Source organism: Gopherus evgoodei, chromosome 4 (genome assembly GCF_007399415.2).
Source record: "Gopherus evgoodei ecotype Sinaloan lineage chromosome 4, rGopEvg1_v1.p, whole genome shotgun sequence".
NCBI classification, from domain to species: domain Eukaryota; kingdom Metazoa; phylum Chordata; order Testudines; family Testudinidae; genus Gopherus; species Gopherus evgoodei.
The window spans coordinates 56,723,076-56,744,150 of NC_044325.1; positions in this window are offsets into that span (position 1 = coordinate 56,723,076).

Genomic DNA, 21,075 nt, shown 5'->3' on the forward strand with positions numbered 1-21,075 from the left:
GAAAATCTTAGCTTTGGTTTCTGTGACTTTTCATTCCAGTAAAACTCAGTTGATTGAAAGTCAGCAGACATCTCACATGAAAAGAACCATGAGTTTGGGGATGACACTAACTATTTTAAAGTTAGGACAAATATTTGTGGGACATCTCTTTCAGTAATCACTGGGCTCTATTTGTTGACCTTCAGTTGGGTGTAAATTAGGCTGCCATTTATCAACATGATCATCACTTAATACAATTGAGACTCTCTGCAGGTTTTACAACAATGCAAATGTGACAAAACTGTACAGTGAAATCCATTTTTAGGGGACACATTAGCCAAACCTGCTCTGGATTTGCATAGGTATAAATGAGGGCTCATGTTTCACCCAGTGTTTTTAAAACACCATTATTTGGAATAAAACTTAAATTATTCATTATTTAAATTAATGATTAAAATACTCAGTGGAAGCTTTACAAATGACAATTGAAATTATTCTACATATAGGCTGGCAGATGCACATGATACTTTTACGGTCTAGAAACTGTGGTAAATGACTTAAGTGAAATACTTGCCTTACACAGCAGTCTTTCATAGAATGCTATAGCTAGTAATCTGCCCAGGACCAGAGCCAAAGAAGGATTAACCCATCACAGTGAGACATTCTATTTTAGGCAGCAAGCACAAATGCCTAGAGACTGAACACACTGAGCTTTGTGCAACATGCCACTACAGTGTGTCGCTTGATGAAAAGGAATACTATAGATTATCTTAAACTTGTAATACCGTGTTGATGCATCACACCTGTCAAACTGGTGTGACTGTAGTAACATAGTAATCAGATGCATCTTCCAAACCCTTCTTCAGTGACTATTAAAGTGTTTGAAATACATGAAGCTATGGCACTGCTCTTTTACTGCCAGACAGACAAGCTCAATTACTGTCCTAACCTTGTCTGCATTTGAAAGGAAGAACTGAGTTTTTTCTCTGACAATCTGAACTTTTGACTTCTTCATTACACTATCTTTCCTTATTGATAGAAATGATTTCCAGAGCCAGGACCACATTTTAGAACATGTAATCTCAGTTGATGTACGCTCTATAACTAAAGTCCTTTTTCATTGAAAAATTTCAGAATTTGATTTTTTTTAACCAGCTCTAGCAGTTGTTGTTTACCATTGCTGAAACTGAAAGAAAAAATAAATGACTTAATCCTTGGGTTCCCATGGGTTCTTGGATTCCATAAGAACCATGACAACATCACTTTGGCTGCTGCACTCTACTACCTGTCCCAGAAGGTATGAAGTAACATAGCAGTGGTTCCAAAAACTGTGTAGTTTCACAGAGAAAGAGAAGCATATGTTCCTTAAAAAATCTAGGTACTCCAACACAAAAGCTATGTGAATGGGCATTTCTCAGGCAGAAGAGCAAGGTATTTGCTATGCACACACAGTAGTCAGTTTGGGGGATATAAATGTTGGGTGTGTATTTTTATATACAACATTAATAGCGTTTCTTTTATGTAGAATATTAGCTGATTTTAATAGATTTACATCATATACTGTAGTGTATATGATTACATAGATGAATGGCAAATCCATGCATTAGGACCAGATCCATACTTGGTATGAATTATTATATCTGAACTTCCATAGAGCTTTGATAATTTATGAAAGCTGAGGATCTGGTCATAAATTATAATGCATCAATAATTATATGAAAAATGTATATTGCATCAATCAATGTGTACATATAAAAGAATCATCCGCTTTCACAAATTAGACTTTTTATCCACAGGATCCCTGCCTCATTCAGTGCGTGGGATGGATGGTCCTCAAAGAATGAGCAGCCATTTAATATTTTTTCTTCTCCTCCTGATTCAATGTGTTGTCCCTTGCCTTATTAATTCATGCCATTCGATCGCTGCTCTAAATACAGAATTACTGATCTCCTTATGTGTGATTTTTCTGTGGTACCCAGCATCACATAGGAACTCAGCAGCACAAGCAGGGATAGAATCCAGTTTGCCAGGATGGCATATAACTGCCTAAACCATGACATGACCCTTTCTCTTCTCTGCCTTTTCTTTTTAATTACATGCCTTTCATCTTCTGCAACAAATGATGCAGGGCTCCTACAGACAACAGCCTCATTAAATACACAAACCTGATCCATTCCTGGGGCAGGTCAATCCTGTGTATTGAATGAGATGAGGGTCCTATGTATAAAATAGCATGGAATTGTGTAATTTAAAACTGTATCATTGGATTTGTCTACGCTGGCTAGATTGCACTGATGGGGTTATAAAAGAATAAACACTGGGGGAAGAAAGCCATTCTGTTTATGGTGTAATGCAGTGAATCCTGGTAGTGCTTTCTACTGTCATTTTATTTTAGAAGCTTTAAATAGGAAGCCCATTATATTTATATCTGGTCAACTAACCAAGGTCCCAGATCTTTATTTCTGGTTGCTGCATGTCTCTTTGTTTTTCCTTCTTGCCATATTTACTGTCTCCTCAGCGTGCAGCACATATTCTTTGAATAATGTATCTATCATTCTGCTATTCTACTAATAAATTTTTCTGCAACCTCAATGCTGTTCCCTCACTTACATATTTTCTATTGGCCAATGCCTCCCACCCTACCCCCCGAATAGCTTTTTTTAAGTTAATTGTCTTGGTTAGTTTCAGTCCAGGAAGCAGCTTGTAAAGAAAATTCATGCTGATTTCCCTGTGTGTGTTTTCTAATTGATAAGTACTAACTCCCTGGCAATATTTATATGTGTATTGAAGATCAAAACCTCATGCCAGTGCCCAGAGAGTAGCTTGGGTTGGGCTCTGAGCAAATGGAAGTGGGAGAAATCTTCTTTACCCCACCCTTAACCTGCAGAGCAATTCTGAAGAGACTACTTTAATCTGATACCTTATACAATGCAGCACACCAGCAATGGCTCTTCTGTCCCCAACATCTGACCCCTTCCCACACCCTAGTGAGCTGACCACCATGAATGGAATGGACAGGTTCCCAAACCTTGCACAGTGGGTCCATGTTGGTGCCACTCCCAGAGGACTTTGTGTGACTATAGGCAGGATTTGCCCTGTGAAGGCATGGTCTTTTAGTAGCTGCAGAAATGGTATTAAACTAAATGAAATTTCTGTTGGTCGCATGCTGCACAGTTGCACTTTGATAAATCAGGAAGAGCAGCTTTTAGTACAAGTAGACCAGAGGCTATGTGTGTGTGTGGGGAGGAGGGGGGAGGCAGAGACTGCAGGGTCACGTGCTCTCCCAGATTTCTACCTTCCATTAAGCACAGAGGTTTTCAGATTGCAGGATGCATATGCACACCCCAGGGAGGCACGCCCCATTGTTTGAAAGCTGTTGCCTGCCTCCTGCCAGGAGACAGTGAATCAGAAGCTGTAGGAGTCACTTGAGCCCCTGACTCTCCATGCTCTGGGAGCTGGGGTGCTGGCTGGCCATGTGGCAGCCCGCCCTGCCCTGCTTCCGGAGCTGAGCCACTTCTGCACAACCAGGCACTCCCCAGGTAGGGCAGGTGGTATAGCTCTGAGCTGCACCTCCATGCCTCTTCCCTGAAGAAGCCCAGTGCCAGCCAGCGACATCCCTTGGAGCCAGCCCCTTGGAGCCAGCCCGTGTCCGTGGAGCCCGATTGCCATGAGATACTCCCCGAGGTGCTTGCTCACCACTACCTTGGCACTTCTCACTTTGCTGTTGCTCCTCAGCCCAGAGGTGATGCATGGGACAGTTACATGGCCCCCCGCCCCCGAATCTTTAAATTGTGCCCACCTGGCCATCAAGAGTTATGCGTTGTCTCTGAATTAGATATTCAGACTGAACATTAACCTAATCTTATTGAGCCAAATTTCTGTCTTTTATTCCAATTGTTATAACAGTTTGGTCAGGATTGCATAGCTTTGTTTTTGGGAGGTAGGGTTCAAGGGAGAAAAAGGGGAATATGAAGACCCAGACACTTCTCACATTGTCCTTTCCATAGTTATCATGCAGTAAATTCTGTCTAAATCCTAGGGGGGAAGGGGGAAGGAAGAACTCAATACCATGGCTGGGGGGTGGGGCAGCACTCCTGCCTTAACATTTCTTACCTCTGTTCTCAAGGGAAGAGATCTTTCTTATTGCTGCGATTAATCTGACAGCAGAGCTACAGGGACCACTTCACACTTAAGAGCAAGATTTAATATGAAATGACCAATACCCTGGAACCTGACATGTCCCAAATGATTAGGCCAAACTGCAGCATCACGTATTCTGAGCCCATGCTGCAATCCACTATGCAGCCACTAATTCTGGTGGAAAAAATAGTTTCTCCTCCCCACCCCTTCCCAGTGTTCTGATGCATTTGCCATTTACTGTGCAGAGAAAATAGTGTTTAGAAGTGTACAGAAAAGGTACCTTTGAATCAAACAGGAATATATTTCACAGCTCTGTCATGGGCAAACATGTTTATTGTCTAAAATACCTTTGCCAACTGTCAATTTTTTTAAAGATAATTTGTCTTCTTTCCAAACTGCACATCCTTGAGTTGTACCGTACACATGAACTTGCTGTGTATAGTGATTAAAAATGAATAAAGGTCTAGAAAGCATGACTTGTGAGGGAAGATTGAAAAAATTGGGCTTGTTTAGTCTGGAAAAGAGAAGACTGAGAGGGGACATGGTAACAGTTTTCAAGTACATTAGAAGTTGTTACAAGAAGGAGGAAGAAACATTGTTCTTCTTAATCTCTGAGGATAGGACAAGAAGAAATGGGCTTAAATTGCAGCAAAGGCGGTTTAGGTTGAACATTAGGAAAAACTTCCTAACTGTCAGAGTGGTTAAGCACTGCAATAAATTGCCTAGGGAAGTGATAGAATCTCCATCACTGGGGATTTTAAGAGCAGATTGGACAAACACCTGTCAGGGATGGTCTAGATAATACTTAGTCCTGCCTTGAGTGCAGGGGACTGGACTAGATGACCTCTCAAGGTCCCTTCCAATTCTATGATTCTGTGTCCATCCATAGAGAGCTCATTGCAGGATCAGAGCCTTGATCATTATTAAACTAGTGCCATAGTTGGATCTAGCAGTCACTGTACCATTGGCACTAGGGGCCTTATCTTCTTTCAGATAAGTTATAAAAGTGAGATTTTTTTTTCTGCAAAGGTTAGGGTAAAGACCTTGGCATCCTGGACAAATTCCAGCTCAGATAATGAGCAAACTAGCTGGGATGAAATAAGAATCAACCCAACAGTCCAGCCAGCCCTTTTCTAAGGCTCAGATTACTTTCTTCTCATTATTTTTTAATTTTGTATTTCTATGTATTTCCTGGCTCTGACTGGCACCTAAGATGGAATGGCTGAGAAACTGTGGAAAGGGCTGGTATTATTGACTTACCAGAAACAGGAAGTATTGGAATTCAAGAGCGTGCTTGTGTGATATTTAATGCTAGAAAATTTTATAAACCCAAGAGGGTCAGACAGTTCAGAGAAATATGGATAGTTTTTCAGTCTTATCTCATTCAGGTGCTTACCTCACCACAGGTCATGATGTAAAATACAGCATTTAGATTATAGATATCAGTGATTTAGAAATGCTTATACTGTGACTTGTACCAAATCACATGAGACTCACCCATTACTATTATTACAGTCTGGCAACCCATAATTCCCTTTTTTGCTTTAGCTAGATTTATTGGGCCAAATACTGGCCCCCAGTATAACCTTTATATGCTCCTCTGTCATCAATAGGATCTATGCATGTGTTTAAAATGGTAGTGTGATGCATGACTAGAAAAGGTTAAACATCCTGCAAAATAAATAATCCTCATAAGACATATGGGGAGATCATAGACTCATAGACTCTAGGACTGGAAGGGACCTCGAGAGGTCATCGAGTCCAGTTCCCTGCCCTCATGGCAGGACCAAATACTGTCTAGACCATCCCTAATAGATATTTATCTAACCTACTCTTAAATACCTCCAGAGATGGAGATTCCACAACTTCCCTAGGCAATCTATTCCAGTGTTTAACTACCCTGACAGTTAGGAACTTTTTCCTAATGTCCAACCTGAATCTCCCTTGCTGCAGTTTAAGTCCATTGCTTCTTGTTCTATCATTGGAGGCTAAGGTGAACAAGTTTTCTCCCTCCTCCTGATGACACCCTTTTAGATACCTGAAAACTGCTATCATGTCCCCTCTCAGTCTTCTCTTTTCCAAACTAAACAAACCGAATTGTTTCAGCCTTCCTTCATAGGTCATGTTCTCAAGATCTTTAATCATTCTTGTTGCTCTTCTCTGGACCCTCTCCAATTTTTCCACATCTTTCTTGAAATGTGGTGCCCAGAACTGGACACAATACTCCAGTTGAGGCCTAACCAGCGCAGAGTAAAGCGGAAGAATGACTTCTCGTGTCTTGTTTACAACACACCTGTTAATGCATCTCAGAATCGCGTTTGCTTTTTTTGCAACAGTATCACACTGTTGACTCATATTAAGCTTGTGGTCTACTATGACCCCTAGATCTCTTTCTGCCATACTCCTTCCTAGACAGTCTCTTCCCATTCTGTATGTGTGAAACTGATTGTTCCTTCCTAAGTGGAGCACTTTGCATTTATCTTTATTGAACTTCATCCTGTTTACCTCAGACCATTTCTCCAATTTGTCCAGATCATTTTGAATTTTGACCCTGTCTTCCAAAGCAGTTGCAATCCCTCCCAGTTTGGTATCGTCCGCAAACTTAATAAGCGTACTTTCTATGCCAACATCTAAATCGTTGATGAAGATATTGAACAGAACTGGTCCCAAAACAGACCCCTGAGGAACCCCACTTGTTATACCTTTCCAGCAGGATTGGGAGCCATTAATAACTACTCTCTGAGTACGGTTCTCCAGCCAGTTATGCACCCACCTTATAGTAGCCCCATCTAAATTGTACTTTCCTAGTTTATCTATAAGAATATCATGCGAGACCGTATCAAATGCCTTACTAAAGTCTAGGTATATCACATCCACCGCTTCTCCCTTATCCACAAGGCTCGTTATCCTATCAAAGAATGTTATCAGATTAGTTTGACACGATTTGTTCTTTACAAATCCATGCTGGCTATTCCCTATCACCTTACCACCTTCCAAGTGTTTGCAGATGATTTCTTTAATTACTTGCTCCATTATCTTCTCTGGCACAGAAGTTAAACTAACTGGTCTGTAGTTTCCTGGGTTGTTTTTATTTCCCTTTTTATAGATGGGCACTATATTTGCCCCCTTCCAGTCTTCTGGAATCTCCCCCGTCTCCCATGATTTCCCAAAGATAATAGCTAGAGGCTCAGATACCTCCTCTATTAACTCCTTGAGTATTCTAGGATGCATTTCATCAGGCCCTGGTGACTTGCAGGCATCTAACTTTTCTAAGTGATTTTTTACTTGCTCTTTTTTTATTTTATCTTCTAATCCTACCCTCTTCCCGTAAACATTCACTATACTAGACATTCCTTCAGACTTCTCAGTGAAGACCGAAACAAAGAAGTCATTAAGCATCTCTGCCATTTTCAAGTCTCCTGTTACTGTTTTCACCTCCTCACTGAGCAGTGGGCTTACCCTGTCCTTGGTCTTCCTCTTGCTTCTAATGTGTTGATAAAAAGTCTTCTTGTTTCCCTTTATTCCCATTCCCATCATGTCTGTGTTTGTGCTTGTTTTCTTACCCTATTTTTTTAGATGACACTGAAAGTTCCTTTTATAACAAAAGACCCTTTATGTTTTTATTGCATTATATATATGCACACAGACACACATATCTCCAATGGTTAGGGTATACTATTCATAACTGGAGTTTTAACATCAAGATTGGATGTCTTTCTAAAAGATATTCTCCAGTTCAACCCCAAGTTATGTTGAGCCGTATACATGAGTCCTTATAGAGTACTATGAAACAGCTACACAGCCACGTCTGTGAACTCAGATCCTTACATGGTAATGAATTCCACTACCAATAGGCAGCCAGAGCATTCCCTTTAAAATTTATATTTCCATTTTAAATGAGATGTATGTGACACGATAGAATTTTTGTTATTTACAGCTACAAATGGTTAGGCAACTGTTACTTTTAGGAAAAACTGAGGCTAATTAATTTTCCCCTTTCCCAATTTAGTCCCTAATTCAGCATATGCTTAAAAATTACACACGTGAGTAATTCTATTGCAGTCACTGGGTGTTAAGTCACATATGCATGCAATTAAGTGCTTTGCTGAATCAGATCCTTAATTTAGAACTATGAAACTGTGAATGTGTGTTTTTGAGAGGGAGAAAGATTGTAGTTCAAGTCTTATCAATAGTTCTATCTTTACATTATTTACAATATATTCCTTTTAATTTTAAACTTTAGAACTCGTCTAAATCATAAAAAGTTTCAAATTAAGGACTATTTTTGCAACTCAGCACAGACATACAATTTTTTTTTATCCAAAATACAAATTTGTCATCTCCTCAGGGCTGCAGAACAGTTCATGTTTAGTATCCTTTGCTTCCTCTTTGTACTCTGCTTCCCAGTCTCTTTATTAACAGTCATGTTACATCACGGCTACATACAAGAATTCCTTAAGGCTTAGATGGAAGAATGAAGTGAAATATTCATGATGAAACCAGTGTTCTTTCTAATTTTTCCCACACGTGTGGAATGATTTTTTTTATGTGCACCAATATGGAGGTGATGTGTGACTTCCATGGCAGGCCCGGGGCTGGGTTGAGGTGCCTCTTTCCCATCTGCAGCAGGTCTGGGGTTGGGTTGGGGCACCTCTTCTCAGTCCACAGCAGATCCATCCACAGGTGATGGTCCACCACTTCAGGCTCCCTAAGTAGTGGAGGGGGATGGGGGAAAGCCCTGGGCCGGCAGGCCTAAAGGAGCACTGGGGAGGGGCTGGAGAGGAGAGGAGAGGGACCGCTAGGTCGCACTGCAAGTGAAGTGGAGTGCCAGGCTGGGCCAGCAGGGCCCCTGCTGAGCATTGGCTTAGTGCTATGGTGCCATTATAAACCTGGTATTGTCCTGGCCAGGCTGGGTTGGGGCTGGGAGAGGGGCGCTTCTCCCCACTGTGGCAGGGCCAGGGCTGGGGGATATGCATCTCCGGCCGCACTTCTGAGCACCTGCACAGCACTTAATAGGCTGCTGCGCAGCCGCACAGCTTAGAGGGAACTTAAGATGAAACCTATAACCACACAAACCTCTCTGGGACGTGAGTTTCATTACAAACTCAAACCTCATCCCAAGTTATCTGAAAGGCTCAATAAGATTTGTAAGTCACTCAGACAAAGCCAGGATAAAGTATTATTACACCTTTTAAGCTGAACAACTAGCCAAATTTTCAGGATCTGGTACGTTGTTCTAGTCTGGAGACGAAATTGATGATAGAGATTTCTTTGATGTGATCTCATTTATTTACAAGTAATGGACAAAGTCCCATTTCTCTGAACACAGGAGAAACCAAGAACAAAAGGAGCAGTTTCTTAGTTTACATCCCCAAATCTCTGTAGCCAACAAACCCTAAAGCTCTCTTTTCTCTCGCTTTTGTCAGGGTCACACTGCTTACAGTGGCAGCGGACTGTACACTCACACACACACAAACACACCCCCCTGGTGCTAGGTGAATTCTATTAAGCCTTGGTTTAGGTGTGACCCCTTAAATGTGTTCTGCAACTTAAGTGCAGAATGTGTTCACACAGCTGTTTTAAGAGGTTTGCATTCATCCTATGCTAAGGTTTCATACAGCTCATAACAGTGTTGATTTATTTTAAAATCAGATGTGAAACAGCAATTTGGGCTGAGCTTTGATTTGAGTTTGGGATTTGTTTGAACTCAGACTTGGGGTACAAATCCATGTGAAACAAAACCAGCAAGCTTTGCACAGCTCTGATAAGAAGGTGGAAGGGGAGGGGTTGTCAGTTAATCTGACTCTGAAGAGCTACCAAGAGATATTCATGACAATAGCAGCTGCAGAGTTGTTAAAAATACACAAAATTTGATTGGAGAGAGAGGTACTGTCTTTGCTAAAACAGAGACAGAAATCTTAGCTGCCCAATATTTTTGGCAATAGCGTGCTATGTTTTGACAGATAAGCCAGGAGCCTCACCCAGCTGGTGATCTGCAGTGAGCAGCTAATCCTTTAATATAAAGGAGTTGAGAGGCCAGTTTTTTGTCCCTTATGAATAAGACTCAAGATTCAGAGATGAGAAAGGGGAATGAGCTCTCCATCTGCTATCAATATACTGGGTCAGCAGCTAGGGGTCTCTTAAAAAAAAAAATCATTCCACAGATGGGCTTAGCATCCAGTGGGTCATTTAGCCACATACAGAGCCAAGATTTGCAGTCTTCAGCTGCCACTGTGGGTTTCTGTGTGGTGAAATGTTTTGTGACTACAACACAGCAAATGCCATGCCAGCAGGTTCTTCAGAGCAGATGGGTGCATACACATTTACAAACCACTGCAAAAATAGTATGTGTCTAGAATCTAGAATCCTTTTCTTAAAAAACAGTTTATTTCCTAATAAACTATTTAGCATCTACTAAAATGAATATCTGTTTCACAGAACACCACTTCAGCTTCCAGCCTTTGCTTTTCTTTAATGCTCCAGTCAACCTTTGAATCATAATGGCCACAAATATGCTACATCACTAGCATAGAGATTAACAACCCTGGTCTTACAACAGAAGTTACATAGGCTCGTATGGCTTCTGAACCTCTAAAAACGAGGCTTTTAATTACCAGAGGTTTTTGGCCCTACCACCTCCACTGGTACCCTTCAGCAACAATGGCTCCATACTGATTCAGAAAGGATAGCACCACCTACTGACTTACCAAAACCACTTCCTACAGCAGCATGGGCTTCCTTAATGGTTCCCATCTAGATTGCCCAATCTTCTATAGCTTGTGATGCCTGACAGGAAAACAGCACAGAGTGATACAGAGAATTAAAAAGCCTGGGTTCCTAGATCCTACACTTAGGATAGATTGAAGACAGCAATTGTATTTGCTGTTTTTTTAGGCATCTACTGCATATTCTTGTTCTGTGCTCCAGTCATTGTCCTCATGTCTTCTTTAGACACCTTTATCTCAGAATCCATTCAGAAACCTTTAGGTGCTGCTATATCTACTGTCTTATACAGGTAAGTACTAAAGAGATTAAGGGAACATTTTCAAAAGCATCTAAGTGACTTTGGAGCCTAAGGGCTCGTCTACATGGGAAAGTATCTCTCATTATGCCAGTATAATCATCGCAGTATAGTCAAACCAATATAGTTATACTGGGATAACTCCTCCTGTTGGCACACTTATTCTTGAGTAAGAGTGGCTCTTTTGTTTGGGTATGTCCAGACTACCTGCCTTATTGGCAGGTAGTCATCGATTTCTCAGGGATCAATATATCGCATCGCATCTAGACGCGATATATCGATCCCCGAACTCTCTCCCCATCGACTCCATAACTCCACCAGCGCAAATGGCAGTAGCAGAGTCGACAGGGGAGCCATGGATGTCAATCCCGCGCCATGAGGACCCAAGGTAAATCGATCTGAGATACTTCGACTTCAGCTACGCTATTCATGTAGCTGAAGTTGCGTATCTTAGATCGATCCCCGCCCCCCCCCAGTGTAGACCAGCCCTTTGTTTTAGCTTACACTGCTTCCAAAGCAACATAAGTTAAAACAGAAAAGGCTACCTCTCTCCTCACCCAATGATATCTGTGGCAGATACCCAGGGCTGTAGAGAGGGTGAGCTCCTCTCCACAGCAGTGATCACACCTCCTGCCCTACCTCACACCACCAGGACTGTAGCTAGCTAAAGAGTAGCGGAGAGTCTTTGGGGAGCTGTGGAGAAAGAACATGAAATTTAAACTGAGAGGGAGTTGCCAGCAGTGTTCCCATAATTTTTCCCATTTGTACAGAATTAATTTAGTTATGTTCACCAATATAGAGATGATGTGTGACAGAGGGTTGGAGTGCAGGGGGGTGAGGGGCTCTGATGTGGGGTGCGGGCTCTAGGGTGGAGCCGAGGATGAGGGGTTTGGGGTGTAGGCTGCCCCAGGGCTACAGAGGGGACAGAGGGCTCCCCCCAACTCTCTCTGTCTCTCCTTGCAGCAGCATCTGGGCTGGGGAGGAGAGGCACCTCTCCCCACCACAGCAGCTCCGGGCTGGGACTGGGTTGGGGCACCTCTCCCCTGGCCACGGCAGGTCTGGAGCTGGGCTTTGTTGAGGCTAGGGGCTGAGTTGGTTTGGGACTGTGGAGAGGCACCTTTCCACCTGCTGCATCAGGTCCAGGGCTGGACTGTGTTGAGGCTGGGGGCTGAGTTGGTTTGGGACTGTGGAGGGGCACCTCTCCACCTGCTGCATCAGGTCTTGGGCTGGGCTGTGTTGGGGCCGGGGGAGGGTTGCTTGCCGTCAGCCACATCAGGTTTGGGGCTGGGCTGGATTGGGTTGGGGCTGGGGAAGGGGCACCTCTCCACCTGCTATGGCAGGTCTGGAGTTGGGGAAGAGGCATCTCTCCCTGCCACAGCCCTGAGTGCTTGTGCATCACTTAATAGGCTGCTGCATGGCCACACAGCTTAGAGGGGAGTTAGGTTGCCAGGGATGGTTCCTCCAAAAATTGTGAATTGCCACATGCGAGTTCCTGTGTTGTGGCTTTTAGTAAAATGCTCTCTTTCCAGTTATCTTTCACATATACTCTCTCTCTCTCTCAATTTATTCTGGGTCCAGTTCCAATTGGCTATGCATAACAAGAAGAGCTTCACAACACCTGAACCCAGTGTACGAATACACTGCAATTAGACATTAGATTCAGGCTTAGGTTTAAACATTCTGGCTTGGGTTGCAGCCCAAGCTCTGGGACCCTCCCAACTCCCAGGAGGACCCAGGCTTCAGCCCAAGTCCAAACTTCTACCCCACAATTAAACAGCCAGTTAGCCTGAGTCCCATGAGCCCAAGTGACTTAGCATTGGCCAGCCATGGGTGTCTAATTGCAGTGTAGACACTCCCCCACACCACATGCTGTCGGGAAAGCTCAGCCCTCTTGACTGAGTTCACAGTACCACATACCCAAGTCACAGGCTCTCAGTCTATCTGTTGCACTTATAGTCCATCTCCTCACCTTCTGCCCATCTCACACAGAGTCCCACCTCAAAAATAATTTACTGCAGCAGTCAGTCCCTGCCAACATCAATGCCATCATTCTATCTAGCTAGGTCAGGTCTTATGAAGTTGTTGAGCTTAAAGTTATTGATGGGGTTTTTTTTTAAATAAATTCATAAAGTGCAAAGATCCTGACATGTTTGAAGAAAAGCTAACTCAAAGACATGCCTTTTATATTTAGTGCTAGTTCAGGGGTGTTGGGTCAATTACTGTCCAGAATCACCCCAAATCAATTATTGCTGCTGCTACCCTCTCCCCAAAGTTACCAGCACCCCACCAACAAAATCAGTTATCTTCACTCTACATCCCAAAATTAGTTTCCACTGTCGCCAGTCAGCTGTATGTGTGTTCTCTCTGTGTGCCATCCCAGCACTGTGCAGACAGCTGGCACAGCAGACCTCACGCGAACTGCCCAGTGACCACAAGAGTTGTTAAGGTAAGAAGGCACCCAGGAAGGTTTATTGTCGACAAAGCACGGTATTGGTGCCCTATACTTGCTACAAGTATACTCAGTGCATGTATGCCTATGACAATGGATGCAGCTCAGTAACTGGTGGGACTTTCCATTCCCCCCCACCCCAGGCTGGCCAAAGACACTCCCTCTGAGACCATTTTATACACCAATACAAACAAGTTAAGTATTGCCCCCTGATGTGGTTAGTTACTGTTCCCCTGATGTGGCTAGCTACCACCTATTACCTTGTACATGTCTGTTTGACCAAAACGCCTCTGTTCAGCACACTGTCAGCCTGACCTTATCTTTAAGAGAGGTCAGTGCGTTCTTGTTATATTTGGAGGTGATTGTGCCATAGTTGGTAATGGAGTGCTCTGGCACCCTTCTGGAATGTGTTTACATGAATATCCTGTGCCTTGCATTTCTTAGGAATATGTGTGTGTTTTTGCAATACCAGCCTTGTTCTTGCCAGGTTCTGGGAGTGTGTGCGCAGGTAGAACTTAACTCCCGCTTACAGCCTGGCTCTTGCTGACTTTGCCTTATATTAGGAAAGCTTTGACCACTACTTCAGCCCAAGCCTCAGGCTTCATACCAGGCCCCTGAATCAAAGGCTTATGTCTCAGGCTCTCTTCCTACTACATCCACCACCCAGGAGTTAAAGTAGATCAAACCAGGAGAGGGAACACACCAGCTCTTGCAGTTTTATGGTGGCATAGGTGTTGCCATCAAGACAATTCTTCTCCCATCAAGTGCTGGTACTGCCCTTTCTATTGGCATGAAGGCTGGAAGCCACAGAAACTCCCCAGCCAGAAACCAGCACCTCCTGCTGATCTCACTTTAGAGTCTCCTCCCTGATCAGCCCTCATGTCACTAGCCAGTGAAAATTCCAGAGGAGGGGGAGCTATGCAGGAACTGTGCTTCCCAAAGGCCAGGAGAGGGAGTGCTCCCTTTGCTTTTAGCAAAGCAGGAGTTGGGGAATGGGTTGTGTTCTCTCTTACATCTGTCCTGCCTCCTACATTCTACTATTGCCTTGTTCTCCCAAAAGTTCCACTCTCCAATTCAATCAGTGCTGCCACTAGCCTCCTCTAAAGCCCAGTTACTGCCACACCACAGCCAGAGCTGAGAGATTTTGGCACCGGCAAGCATCATTTCTACAATGCTGCTTCATAGCCACACAAAGGCCTGTCACAATCTTGCCATCCAAACTCAGGCCACGTCCAGACTAGGAATTAAAATCGATTTTAGATACGCAACTTCAGCTACGAGAATAACGTAGCTGAAGTCGAATTTCTAAAATCGAGGTACTCACCAGTCTGGACGGCGCCGCATCGATGTCCGCGGCTCTCCGTGTCGATTCCGGAACTCCGTTCGGATTGATGGAGTTCCGGAATCGATGTAAGCGCGCTCGGGGATCGATACACCGCGTCCAGACTAGACGCGATATATCGATCCCCGAGCAATCGATTCTAACCCGCCGAGGGCTCAGTCAATTCAGAAGCTCTTGGCCCAATTCTGCTTGCCTTGATAAACCAGAAGTCCCACTAAAGAGGAGACACTCAGGTGCATGAAGCAGAGCCAGATTAAGATTTACTGGGGCACTGGGCACATAGAAAATTTGCCCCCCCCAGCCACCGTCACCACAGGGCTCCACCTCTTCCTGCACCCCAAACCGCTCATCCTCAGCCCCACCCCAGAGTCCACACTCCCAGCTAGTGTCCTCACCCGCCTCTCACATATCCCCAACACCCTACCACAGCCTGAAGCCCTCCCCCACACCTAGAACCCCTCATCTCTGGCCCCACCGGAGCCCACACCCCCAGCCCATAACCCCCACTGCACTTTAACCCATGCCCCACCCTGGACCCCTCTGCTGCACCCCCAAACCGCCTCATCCCCAGCCCCACACCACAGCCTGCAGCCCCAGTCAAGCCTTCACCCTCACACACAGACCCCAACCTCCTGCCCCAGCCTGGTGAAAGTGAGTGAGGGTGGGGGAGATGGTGCAAGCGAGAGCAGGGCCTTGGAGAAGGGGTGTGGAAGAGGCTGGGCCTCAGGGCAGGGTGGGGCAGGGGAGTTTATTTTTGGGAAATTAGAAAATTAGCAACCCTACCCTGGACCTGCCACTTGTCCTGGGTGGCACACCCTAGGAGGGTGGGACACAGGCCAGGGCTGCTCTCAGGCACTTCTGCTACCTCCCTCCCATCCCCCCTCCCATGACAGGTGGAGGGCTCCCCAAACCACCCTAGGGTGGCATAGAGGAATGCTCAGGGGGGAGGGGGATGCAGCAGGGCCCAAGTCAGCCTACACAGAGGGTGGGTGGAGAGCCACACCTAACCTGGCTGTGCCCCAAGCTCCACTCTGGCCTCACTGCAGCCCTGCCCCCAGCTGTGGTTCTGCTGTCAGCCATGGCTCCACTCCTGGCCACAGCCCCACCTGTACTTCTGGCCCCTACTCATGACCGTGCCCCCCCCCCCCAGCCCCACCACTACCCCTAGCTCAGCTCCCGCTTTCTTCTCTGGCCCCGCTCTTTGCCCTGGCTCCCAGGAGTGGGGAGCAGACTGGGGAGGTGGCACAACTGAAAAAGTTTGGGGAACCCCTAGCTTAGGGTGATCATACATCCTGTTTTGGCCCTGGACAGCCCAAATTTTAGACACAACTAGGCATTTGCTCTTGCCAACTGATCACCAATTGGGAGGAGCAAATGGGACACATGCCAAATTGTACCAAAAAAGGGGTCTGAGGAGGTGAGTGTGGGGCTTGGGCTGGGCCAGCCCTGCATGGGAAAGGAGAAGGGCTTGGGTAAGTGGCTTGGGCCAGTTCCGCGAGACAAGGAAGAAGCTTGGAACAACGCAGTGCAGCGGGAGGGGAGAAGGGCTTGGGCCAGCTTTACATGGTAGGGGTAGAAGGGAAGGGAGAAGGGGCTTGGGTCAGCTCCACGTGGGGCTCAGGCACGCAACTCACGTACCTCTGCACAGGAGACGCCAGGGGTAGAGGTGAGAGCAGGGAGCAGAGCCCTTGGGGAGGGGAGAGAAGGAGCTGGGGGCCTGTTGGCCTGTGCACAAGCATTGCAGGGATGAACCCTAATGCTGCATCTTCTGTAGCATTCACATCACTAATCTTTTGTATGTTTTGAGCCAAACCATGAAAGAACAAAGTGCATGAGCACTACTAAACACAGAGTAGAGAAGGCACTGAAGTGGAACTAAATGAGTCTTTATTCCAAATATTATTTCCATGCATTGATTGCATCATATAGGAACTTGTTCATTTTTATGTTGCAAAGCCCCTTGATGCGTGTAAAAGATGCCTCATAAAGTAATAAATAAAAACAGTTTGCAAAACCATCTTATGTCCCCAGTGAATTTACAGAATCATTTGTTTCCAGCTAGGGTACATGTATCATGACAGCAACTGTATATACTCTGTGACCACACTGATTATTACGCTGTGGTATCCTAATACATGCTACAGTATCGTTTGATGCGATCGATAGCTTTGTGCACATTAGAGCAATCCATCAAGGGGTTGTTAACTTCTGCCTTCTCTTTGCAATGATGGAGACAGACACTGATATGCTGCTTTTTGGCACCTAGAAATTGTGTGAGAAATGGCTATCAGAGCAAAGCAAGTCTCATCAAAAGTTACTTTTCTGAAAGAACACATTGCCTAAAAAGCAGGAAAAAATACAGCAATTCCTCTGGTTTGTTTGTCTGGTGCTACTTTTTTAGCATTTGAATGGTAGATTATAAGGCCTTCTGTCCACCTGCTTCTTGGATTGAAGAGGTTTGACCAAGATTCAAATATACTCACCCTCACTACTTCATTTTGACCTGATAATACTGTAGTTTCAAAGGTATAATATATCTCATATACAGGGGCACACAGGAATTCCTGTCTGTCACTTGGACTGACTACCTCTCTTTCTGGCTGTTGTCCTAAAGCTGTTGTCCTAATTGCTATGTAGACATCCCCTTAGGCATTTAAGAGGCAGATAGATAGACATCTAAATATCTTTGAAGGTCTGGGTCAGAGAAATTGAGCTCAGGAGTGTCCATTAATTTTGGGCACCCAGTTTCAGATTTTGCAAGAACTTAGCATTTTATAGCGCTTAAATTGGTCATAGCACAGATCTCATTGACTTCATTTTGCAGCTGTGAGTGCTCATCATTTCTGAAAATCATGCCCCAGGCTCTCAAGGTGGGATCCAGAAAATGAGGAATACACCATTAGTGACCAGCTGTGAAAAATCTTGTTTAAGTGATTTGTCCAGCATCACATAAGCACTTTGTGGCAGAAGTAGGGATAGCATCCAGTTTGCCACAGCAGCATTCAACTGTCTTAAGCATAAAACCATCCATTCTCTTCCTGTAATCACTGCCCCTAGGGTGACCAGGTGTCTGGTTTTTGAGTGGAACACCCAGTCAAAAAGGGATCCTGAAGGCTGCTGACTGTTCAATTGGTGGCGCTGCACGGTGGGGCTGGTAGGTGCTCTGCTAGCCTCCGAGCGGCTCCTGGGAAGCAGCCAGCATGTCCCCTCTTCAGCTTCTACGCGTTGGGGCAGCCAGGGAGCTCCACACACTGCCTCCGCCCCAAGCACCGCCCCTGCCACTCCCATTGGCTGGAAACCGTGGCCAATGGGCACTCCAGGGGCAGTGCCTGCAGACGGTGCAGCATGCAGAACCGCCTGGCCACACTTCTGTGTAGGAGCCAGAGAGGGGACATGCCACTGCTTCCGGGAGCTGCTTGAGATAAGCGCCACCTGGAGCCTGCACCCCTGAGCCCACCCCTACAGCCCAACCCTCTGCCCCAGCCCTGATCCCCCTCCCACACTCTAAACCCCTCAGCCCCAGCCCAGAGCCCCATCCTGTACCCTGGCCCCATACCAGAGCCTGCATCCCCAGCTGGAGCCCTCACCCCCTCTTGCATCCCAACCCCCTGCCTCAGCCAAGAGCCCCCTCCCGCACTCTGACCTTCTCATTTCTGGCTCCACCCCAGAGCCCTCATCCCCTCCCACACCCCAACCCCCTGAGCCAGCCTGGTGAAAATGAGTGAGTGAGTGAGAGTGGGGAGAGTGAGCACCAGAGGAAAGGGGGAATGGAGTGAGTGGGGATGGTGCCTTGGAGGAGGAGAGGGGCAGTGGGCAGGGCAAGGATATTTGGTTTTGTGCAAGTAGAAAGCTGGCAACCCTACCCACCCCATTTGCTGCATATGTTCTAACTTCTCCAGCAAATGATGCAGGGATCTTACAGACAACAGGCTCCTCTACTGCACGCTCCTGATTCATCCCTAGAGTGCAGTCCACACTGTGCACTAATTGAGGCAGGGGTCCCATGGACAAAACAGTACACGATCTTGTAATTAAAGATTGTATCATAACGTATATACACAAGCGGGCTGAATTAAGGTTTCACAGGCAAATTTAATTCTGACATTTCCTAACTTTTGAGTGTTTGACTTTGCAACCTTAATGATTTTTAATTTGCTTTCTGTGTGTGAATTTCCTACATTTAAAAAAGAATCAAACTGAAAAAAACTAAATTCCATCATGCGGCATCATATTGACAACCACATGGGTCATCAGCAGGGCTAGACTCTTTTGATCAGCAAAACACTGGCACTGGAGATAGTGGATAGATAAGAGTAGATTGTCATCCTTTTATGTGAACCAGCCACTAGAGGGAGATAAACTATTCTTTGTCAATAGGCGTCACAGCTATTTGTTGACAGAATGCTGAGACTCAGAAATCTTGGATTCCATTCCAGGTGCTAGAGTACAGTCCGCTTGAGTGATCACAGTCCTTTCTGCCCATTCATTCCAGACCTAATGCCTTCTGCCCCTGTCACTTCTAGCCAGTGTATGCAATAATTCTGTCTCTTCCCCCATCCCACCCCAGTTCCTCAGCCCTATCTTTTGTCCCACCCAAACTTTAAAAAGGCTCTACTGAACATGTGTAACATGAGATTTTTCAAAATTTTATACACTGGCCAAATGTTGGAGTTTTTCATGGACACTGTAAAAGATTCATCCCTGACTCCACGGCAAACCACAAACCATTGGGGTGCAGGTGCTTCTCAGCAAAATGACTGTAAGATTTTTTTTACATGCACAACACAACCTACTATTCTTTTATCTTGTTCTTGGAAACAGCTGAACCATTTTTGCTGAAACTTTCCAAAAATAATCAGCCTCAGGCAAACACCTAGGCTGAATGGTTAAAGTCTGGCAAAGGTATAACCAACTCAGTGGGGCACAATCCCTCCCTGAGCAGCCTGGTGCACATGGAGATTGGCAGGCAATACAACCTGCTAGCTGAAGTCTGACTAAACTGCTCCTCAGGTTGATGGGGAACAGCCCTGCTCACTTTAGGCCACTGTGCATCCCTGGAAGTGCACCACAGAAGCCATCTATGTGGCTCACCCAAGAAAAGCAACTGCAGCTATGCCAGACCCTTGCAACTATCCCATAAGGCTCGTTGCTTGCTCTCCATTCTTCCACAAGCACCAGTGCAGGAGTTAAGATAACCTGATCTTCAGCAAATTAGGACTAGAACCATTCAAATTCAGTTTTCCTCGAAGTTGTAACTTTGGACAAGCTGTCCATCATTAATATATTGCACTTCTGAGCACAATGGAATCTTGTATGCCTGGAGTGATTGATTGATTGATTTTTTATTTTGCCACACCATAAATGATGGAATTAATATGTACTTCAAGGACCTGCCAATTTGCTAGTATTTTATATTATACCAGCATCTCCTTTGACTACAAATAATTGTTGTCTATGCAATTCTAACAGCTGTTCATGTGGAAGCTAAGTTTTGGTACATTATGAAAAACAAGTAAATAATCGTTAGGGCAAATGAAACATTTAGTATGTGAGGTGTCAACAGCCAAGTTCTCATAGGTTGCGAGAAAAAACAACATAGGCTCTTCAGCCATAACAAGAAAGCCTTACAAAGTGACAAACCAAATGACAGAAAAGGATGAGTTCTGTGCCAAAACTTAATCAAGAAGAAAGCCTGTCAAAATGCAATTTTTTGCCCCTGACATTGGCTAACATGGAATTAAACAGTAAGGAAATAGAGATGATTTCACCAAAACATTTCCAATAAATGACACAACAGGATACAGAGATATTCATGAAAAGATTAATCTTAGTAACATGTGGGTTTAGTATAGTTTATATTGTGTAGCATTGTAAATAATTATACTCTGTACCATATGTGGAGAACTTGGAAATATTTGTAGTTGTTTTAATAAATAGCGTGTCCTTCAGTGTATCTGCATGGCATTACCCTACCTGAATGCCTATAGCTAAATCAAAGGAGGCTGTAAAGGGGAAGTTGTTAAAAATCCAGGAATGGTAAAGCAATGACACAGGTAAGACAGCTTCTCAGGTACCCAGCTTCAAGGCAGCTAAAGGAACAATGGGGCCATTACCAGGAGATGGCACTTCCAGGCACCAGCAAAG